The sequence below is a fragment of the Budorcas taxicolor genome, chromosome 2, assembly GCF_023091745.1.
Source record: "Budorcas taxicolor isolate Tak-1 chromosome 2, Takin1.1, whole genome shotgun sequence".
NCBI classification, from domain to species: Eukaryota; Metazoa; Chordata; class Mammalia; order Artiodactyla; family Bovidae; genus Budorcas; species Budorcas taxicolor.
In genome coordinates this window covers 170,969,887-170,978,724 of record NC_068911.1, presented here as the reverse complement: position 1 = coordinate 170,978,724, position 8,838 = coordinate 170,969,887, and positions in this window count along the sequence as shown.

Sequence of the window (8,838 nt, the reverse complement as noted above, 5' to 3'; positions counted from 1 at the left end):
GCACCCTGACCTGCAGGTACAGGCTCCTGGCCGGGAGGGAGGCAGGCCGAGGGGCTGGCAGGGCATTTGGCAGAGGCCTGGGATCTGCCCTCCCTGTGACGCTGCCGAGAATGGGCTGCTCAGAGGCAGGGCCTTGTCTGGGGTGTGGCCCAGGTGGAGCCACCCCACTGGAAGTGTGGGTGAGGATCCTGCCGGGCCTTCCCCTGGCCCTGCTGGGCTCAGTAACCGTGGCCGCAGGCCCAGCTTTGCTGTGCAGAGCTTTGCTCTGTGCTGTCCACCGCACTCCACCAGGGTGGCCTTATTAAAGTCAAATAATTCTGCAAACAGCTTCTCAGGGTAGGGAGTATTACCTCTGTCATCATATGGAACAACTGAACTCAGAGGGACCTGGCCTGCGAATTAATGTCAGAGTCAGAATTAGAATCCAGATCTCTCGCTGTCTTCTACCCAGTAGGGGGGAGACTTAAAGACAGGCAAGAGCTGGGATCAAGCTGGCCAGGTGGAAGGTACTCCAGGAGAGGCTCCGGATGTTGGCACCCTCTCCTGTCCAGCCTTGGCTGAGGGCTAGTAGTGCCAGCCAGCCCTGGCACCTGGCCCCCAGCTTCCAGCAGCGGGCAGAGTTGCCAGTGCTGGGCTCTGAACCCAACTCCTGGGGCTGCTTCCTGCCTATGGGGCACGTGCTGTCTTTGTCCATCTGCTGCCCAGCTTCTCCAGACACTGCCCCAGACGCTTTTTTTCCCAAGACAGAGTGGCTTGGGTGGGAAGGAAGGATGCTTATTGGAACCCATCTCTGACCTCTGGGGAGGGGGCACAATGGCCTGGGGGCCCTCGGTCGCTGTGCCCATGAGTATTGCTCTCTGAGGAAGCGGGAGGAGAGAGTCTCCACCCTCTAAGGGGCCAGAAGGCCTTTCCTGTAGACTCGTAGACAAGGTCTTTCATTCAGTATTCTGCAAGGTCAGTATCATTGTCCTCATTCATTCGTTCAGCAAGTGTTTATTGAGCACTTACAATGCGGCAAGTACTTCTCCAACCAGCAGGGTGCCACTGTGAACAAGACAGACCTGCCCGCCTAGTACAGGTGAGGAGACCGAGGCTCGAGAAGTAATGTGACAGACACATTCAGAGCGAGTGGCTGGCAGAGCTGGCAGCAGGGGCTCTGTCTCTGTGGCTGCAGACCTCTGCTCTTTCCACCCTCTGTACAACAGTCAGTCCGGAAGGGCAGATGCGCCCTGTCTTCCCAGGACCCTGGCTTTCAAGGGGAAGGTCACCTGTGGTCCTCTCTGCACTCCTAGTGCTCTCTCCAGGGCTGCCCATTTCCCCCTAGAGACCTTGTACATCAGCTCTTACAGGCCTGGGCGTTCCATGAGGATGGTACCCAAGCCAGACCCCGGGACTGGAGGCAGCCAGACAGGCTCCCTGAATCCTCCAAGATACTGCCCTGTAAGCGCCCACCTCTGGGTTCACCCACCACCTCCTCCTCTCTCTCACTGGGGATTCACGTGACTCTGGGTCATAGCCCCATGTCTGTCACCTGCTAACAGAGAGGCCACAGTTGAGTCACTCAGCTCTTCTGAGCCTCATCTGAAAAATGGGAGGAATAGAACCTACTCTGGCCTCCTCGCTTGCTTTGCTGGTTTGAGGTTTCATTTGACAGGCTATGTGCCAGACCCTGAGCTGGGTGCCAAGGAGACAATACCGGACAAGCTGTGGCTCCTCCCTGAGTTAATCTGAGGTTTGCTCGGTGCTGTGAGGCCCAGAGGAGGGAGGAAAGGACTTAAGGCTGTATGGACAGAGGAGAAGACATTTAACCAGGTCCTCAAAGAAGACCAGGAGTGTGCTGGAGTGACTGGGCAGGAAAGACTTTCTTGGTAGAAGGAGCCACCGTGCGAATGCTTAGGGACAAGCTGGCCTGTTTAGGGTCTCAGCTTGTTCAGTTTAGCTCCAAAATCGAGATAGTAATAATGGTGATTGTCTGTGGACCAGTTATATGCCAGCTGTACTTTTTTTTTTTTTTAATATTTATTTAGCTGTCCCAGATCTTAGTTGTAGCACTTGGGATCTTTAGTTGTGGCATGTGGGATCTGACCAGGGATCGAACCTGGGCCCCCCTGCTTTGGGAGTGTAGAGTCTTGGCCCACTGGACCACCAGGGACGTCCCTGGATGTATCTATTTTATAGACACTATTTTGCTTGCTTCTTAAAGCTACCCAGTGAGGTACATTACTTTTATCCCCATTTCACATATGAGGAAACTGAAGCTTTGAGAAATGCAGTAACCTCAGGGTTATGCAGGTGATAGAAACCAGAATTTGAACCCACAAGGTCAGATTCCAGAACCCACATTAATCACTTGTGGGAGCTGGAGATGACGGCTTTGAATGCCATACCAAGGAGCTGGGACTTTATCCCACAGGCAGTGGGAAGCCGTGGAAGAGTTTGAGGCCTGGTACCTAGAAAGTTCTCAGTAAGGGGTGAGTGAGTGACCAGGGGAGTCACTCAAATGTAATGGTTGCAGTTGAGTTTTAGGAAGGGTGAGGGCTTAGAATGGGGGAGGCTGGTGTGTAGGCCCTTGTTACCATCCAGGGTTATGTCAAGAGTCTGCAATGCTGGGTGAAGTGGAACTCTGTCTACGAAGGCCTCACGTCTCCTCCTCCCCTCAGGCCTGGTTCCACCCGGTCCTGTTCCCCAAGCTCCTGAGAGAGAACACGTATGGTGGAGCCTCAGAATGCTGGCCCCTGGGGAGGATTAGGGGCATTAAGGGGGTTCAAGGGGCAGGATGTCCAGGGACTGGCGGGGAGGGAGTGCTGCTCCAGGAGCAGGGAGATTATATAATGGGGAAAGCACAGCTGTGCCCGCTGCTGCCAACAAGATTGCAGCTGCCCTGTGGACTTGGCCCCTGGTCCAAAGTCCTGGGTCTTCCTGGTCTCTCCACACCCTTGCTGCGCATGAGGGCTGGGGACCGCTCCTTTTAGCTTCCCAAGGCCCGGATGGGGTAGGTTACTCACTTCATATCACACAGGAAAGGGGTGGTATACTCAGGGCGGACAGCACCCAGCGGAGGGTGAAGTCTGGGGTCTGGAGGACTGTGCAGGGGTAAGCTGCCATGCCTGCATCTCTGTTGCCCTGGCTGGGCGCTGGGCTCCTCTTCCTCAGTCTCTTGAGCACCTCCTGGTGTCAGAGACCGGATTTTGAATCCCCGCTGAGCAGCATTGTGGCTTAGGTGCCGTCACTAGGCTTCTCTGCGCCTCAGTTTCTTTCTCTGCCAAATGGGACCCGGGCCTACCTCCCAGGTCAGGAGGGTTTAATGGTGCCACAGATGTGAGGTACTAAAGCCAGTGCCGGCATGCAGCGGGGGCGCGGAAGAGAGCAGCTGTTAGCACCAAAAGCCTCATCTCTGCCTCCCAGGACTCCCCGTTTATTAGGAGGGGCTCCCAGGTAGCACTAGTGGTAAAGAACCTGCCTGCCAATGCAGGAGACCTAAGAGACGTGAGTTCAGTCCCTGGGTGGGGAAGATTCCCTGGAGAAGGGAAAGGCAGCCCACTCCAATACTCTTGTCTGGAGAATCCCACGGACAGAGGAGCCTGGCAGGCTACAGTTCATGGGGTTGCGAAGAGTTGGACACAATTGAAGTGACTTAGCACGCACGGCCCATGAGTCAGTAGTCCCTGCATTGTGATAAGTGGTAAAATGAAGGTTCATAGGGAGTAGCAGTGATTCTGCAAGGATGGAGAGGGGTCCCAGAGCAGGCAGGGCCAGAGCATTTCTGGGCTGGACACTCGCCCAGACTTTATGTCCTTCAGCCCTTGCATCAACTCTGGGAGGTGGATGTAAATACCCATGTTATGGATTGGGAAACTGAGGCCTCTTGAGTTGGTTAGTTGGCACACACCCATAGTCCTTTCCTTCTCACTGGGAGGAGGTGGCATTTGAGCCGGGCCTTCAGAGATGAGATGTTTTCTAGGCAGAGAACATGGGAGGGGTGCCCAAAGTGGGCTGCCTGAGTTGGGGTGATTGCAGGAGGCTTGAGGCCTGTCCCCTCCCAGAACTCCCGCCCCCACCTCCAGGGCCCCTCTAGCCACTGGGAGCATCCAAGGGCCGGGGCGCCCCATAGGGTCTGTCTTTGCTTTGTGCCACTCTGGTAAGTTCTGACAGTGTTCCCCACTCTCTCCTCTCTTTTCCAGAATGGACAAGCCTCAGGGGAGGAAGCTGGGCTTCAGCCATCCAAGGTAAGGGCCAGGCCCTAGCACCGGAGCTAGGGATCCTCAGGGGTGGAGTGACTGCCTGGAGTGGACAAGGAAGGAGGCACTGACCTTGTCCCGTCCAGGTGTGAAGCCCCCTGGCCCAGCTCAGCCTTCCTTCTCTGAAAGTGAAAGTCACTCAGTCATATCCCACTCTTTGCAACCCCGTGGACTATACAGTCCATGGGATTCTCCAGGCCAGAATACTAGAGTGGGTAGCCGTTCCCTTCTCCAAGGGATCTTCCCAACCCAGGGATTGAACTGCGTGTTAAAGGTGGATTCTTTACCAACTGAGCCACCAGGGAAGCCCAAGTCCTTCTCTGGGCCCACCTAATGCTCGAGGCAGCCCCGTATGTCAGGATTACTCGCTTCAGCCTTCCGGTTCCTCAGGGGAGTGGACTATGGCCCAGACAGGGTCAGAAGCCAGGCTAGAACTCAGGTTTACCCGTCCCCCAGACCAGGACGCTTCCTCTGCTTATTTACTCGTGGTGGCTTGGCTGACTGTATTAAGAGGGTGAAGGGGTGATGGGAGAGGCTTAAGTCCACTGGGCCTGATGAGGGCATGGCACCTGGTGCTGGAGGGAGCCTGGTGGCCTCCAGTCACACCAGGGCCCAGTGCCTGGCGTGGGGCACACAGGCCGTTTCTCAGGCCCCCTCCCAGGCCAGCTCCCTCAGCTCTGCGCTCTCTGCTCCCCTTGGGTCCGTCCCTTCAGCCCCCAGGGCCTGTTGCTGGTTTTGTGTGTTGGCAGCACTGTGAGGCTGGGGGACAGTCTGGCCTGGGCTTTCTCATCGCCGTGCTGGGAATGGCCTCACCCAGTTCTCAAGGCGCTGTGAGGTCGCAGAGCTGCTGGCTGGGGAGGGGCTGTGGAAGCCGCCAGGCAGGACAGGGCCTGAGTTCTGGCGGTAGAGCCGACCTGAGTTCTGGTCCTGCCTCCACCACCGCCATTTGACCTGAAGCTTCTCCCTTCTGAGTCTAGTTTCCTCAGCAGTAAAATGGGAATAATGGTACCTGCCTCCTACCTCTCAGGAGTGACGTGAAGGACAGATAGAAGAGCAGCTGCCTGGCACACAGTAGCTTTAGCCCTGGCAGCCTGAGTGCCTGGCCGTGTTGCTCAGCTCCACTGCCTGTTAGTGGCCGCGCCCTTCTGGCCTGGGTCTGCTCAGGTACCAGACCAGAAGCCCGACCTTTGAGATAGACTGAGGGCTGGTCCTGATGTTTGTCTTGACTCAGCCTCCTAAGATAAGGGAGCCGAGTTTCCTGGGGTAGGGCAGGCCAACAGAAGTAGGCTCCCACCCCTCCTCTTTTTGTTACTATGGCAACCTTGGGTCACCAAAGGCCAGGCCGAGTCATGTGGACTGGGCCCCTTGACTTGTCTCAGCCCCATGTCTCAGCCTCCTGTGGGAGAATCTCTTCCCACCAAGTAGCTGCTCCTGGTTGCCTAGTAATGAAGGGACTGTAGGTCTCCAGTGAAGATCCAGATGTTCAGATCTTGGGGCTGTAGTTCTAGGGGTTGCAAAGGTGCCTGCAGCTTTGAGGGAACTGGTGGTGAGTACAGCTTCTCACCTCAGAGCTAGAGGGGCTGGTTAAGAGAGGACAAGCACTTACCCAGGTGGACAAACTACTTTTGATCCCAAGTCTGTGATTCCTTCCTGCTTCTGGAGCAGATCCTGGGGTGGGAAGGGAGACGAGGCTGGACATGGATGGGGCAGGGAGAGCCTTGAATGCTATGTTAAGGGAGAGAAAGTGCCATACCAGGAGCTTTGCATTTGGTTCTCAGAACATCCCTAGAGGTAGAAACGGTCACTCTCCCCATTTTACAGATGAGAAAGTTGAGGCCCTAGGTCAGATCGCTAATGGGCAATGATGTCAGGTCTTGCTTGACCACAGAACCCACATTCCTCCCAGCCCAGGAGACACATTGAGTGCTGAAGAGGAGGAGCACTGCCTCCCCGTGAGCGCAGTTTCCGTCATTACTCGGCACCTGCTTGTTCACCTTCTCTGTTGCTGCAGAATCTCGTAGCATCCCCAGTGCCCACTTTTGGGCTCAACACACCAGGGGGCGCTCAGCCTGTGGTCAGAACCTCATCGCTTTGTGCAGTGGAAGGAGCTGGTTTATCTTTTGCATCATCACATGTTCATGGCACTGGGAATCCCAAAATGAAGTCAACACCCCACCCTCAGGGAGTTCTCAGCATTGGGGAAGGGTGGTGACAAGAAAGCTGTGTGGTGGGTGCAGTGATGGGGAGGAACAGGCTGTGGGCACATAGAACCTCCATTCAGTGCCAGGCCTGACAGTGGGCAGTGAAATATACCACCTTCCTACCTGCCTCTCTGGGGCATGATGAGATGAGCACGTCTCAGGGAACCCAGTAGCATCCACTCTCAAGGTTGAGGGTGGACCAGACGGACGGGCACTGCTGTGTGTGGCAGAAGAGGAAACGTGGGCTGTAGGGCACCAGGTCACCTTCCCCGCAGAGCTGGCGTTTGCCTGGGCCTCGAAAGCAGGGATTTGGGCAGCTGGAGAGAGAAGTGGGCCTTCCAGGGGAAGGAGAGGCCTGACTTGGAGGAGAGGCAGGCTCTCTGAGTTCAAAATTCTGCTCCTCTTTCTTATTTGCCAGCTGACCTTGGGCAAGTTGTTTTACCCCTGGGGGCTCAGATGCCTCTTCTGTAAAAGGAGAATAGAGTCCACCCGTCAGGGCCACCCAGAAGGAGGGAACGTGATGTGCATAAATTGGAGCATCCAGCAGTGTTTGAGACATCATATTGGTGTTTAATGCTTGTTTATTTGATCCGTTTCAGGCAGAAGAAGGGATTGGGGTTTTAGCAGCTGTAGAGAGGACTGCAGTCTAGGATGAGAGCTCCCCGTGTGCACCTGGTCCTTCAGGCATGCTGGGGCTCCATTCACCCTCCCTCCCTTCCTGGAGGTGGACTGGGCACCCCAGGCCCCCTCCCTGGCTATCTCCGGAGCTGGACCCCTTGGAAGCGCCTGCAGGTCTATTTTGAGAGCTGAGCGTCTCCCCCCCTCCCCTCCTCTCTTCCTGTTTATGAAACCCTGATCCCTCCCGGATCCCTCATGCTCCCCTGGCTGGAGCTCAGGCAGGATGTGATTGTGGACTTCGGGGAGCCTTGGGAGTCTCAGGTGTTGGGGGGGAATTTCCCTGGGACTGGCCGGGGAAGGCTCCCTCACCCTCCACCCTCTCAACACCTGAGACCCGTGGACTCTGTCCCTTCAGCCTGCCCAGAGGAGCCCCTGCCGCAGTAAGAAAGCCCTTGCCGTTCAGGGAGTTCTGTTTACCACATCCCTTTATCTTTGTGGCCCATTTTTGCTTCTCAAAACAACCTTTTGAGGGTGCGAATATTTTACAGAAGAAACTGAGGCTTAGATAGGGAGAGAGGGTTGCACAGGAACAAATGAGTAGACGGTTCTTAACTTCCCACCCTGCCCTCCTGGCCTCAGGCCTCTTTTCCATGCTGGCCTTTCTCTACACGGAGTGTCTTTTTTCCTCCTCTCTGCTTAGCCAGCTCCTGTTCATCTTCAGGGTCCAGCTAGACTGTCGCATCTTTCCAGATCTTACCCCGGGCAGGTAGTGAGAACCTGTGGGCACCTCCAGCTCTTTGCTTGCGCTGTTGCACACCACGCTTCCGTGTCGTTATTGTGTGTTTCGGGGAGCTGCCGAGGACGAGGCTGAAGGCTTCCTTAACACATGCGCCTCCTAGTGTCTGGCTACTGGCCTGGGGACACAGCCGGGGGCCCATAGCTGTGAGTAATGTCCAGAGGGGATGCAGGCTGGCAGCCTCGCAAGGAGGGTGATGATGAAATGCTTCGGCCTGTAGGCTTCGATTTTGTCCCTAGCTGTCCGCCTTTCTGGCCGTGTGGCCTTGGGCAGGCAAGTCACTTTCTGTGTCTGGTTTCCTCCTCTCTGGAATGGGATGACAGCACTTCCCTTGGAGTAGGACACCCGAGCCTGGCAGAATGCACACCAATAAAAGCTGAAGGAAAGAATGGCTTCCTGCAATAAATGCTCAGTTAAGAGGCACGATTCTCATTGTCACTGCATGCCAGTCCTGGCCTCAGGCCCAAGGCCAGCTCGCCTATCAAGGAGGCCTGGGAACTGTGGACCCACTGCCCAGAGGCATGCCGGGAGAGGTGTCTGGGGATGTTTGCCCCATGAGAGGGGGCACCCCTGGGAGGCCCTGCAGATGCTGCCAGCTGGGGGCGGGGCTGTTGATGTCCGTTAGGGCCAGAGATCAGCAGGTGGGCTTGGGCTGCAGCTGCTGGAGGGAGGCCTGGGATGGGGACCCTACAGGCCAGGGATCAGGCAGGGAGTGTGGTAGCGGGGGCGGCGGGGAGGGGGGGGTCGCTCTGGGCTTCTCTCCAGCTGCCTTGTGGGAGGAAGTAAATAAGAGGAAGTGTCTATGGGGGGAATGGGGCCACGACCAGGGGGTGGGGTCTGGTGCTGTCCTCCCCGCTGCTGCCACCGGCGGCTCCCAGGCCCTGCATACACCCCTCCAGTGCAGGCAGTTTGGAGACAGCTTCCTTCCTATTGCCCCTTCTTGTGCCCTGCCAGCCATGGGGAGCTTTCCTTTGCTTCTGAAGGA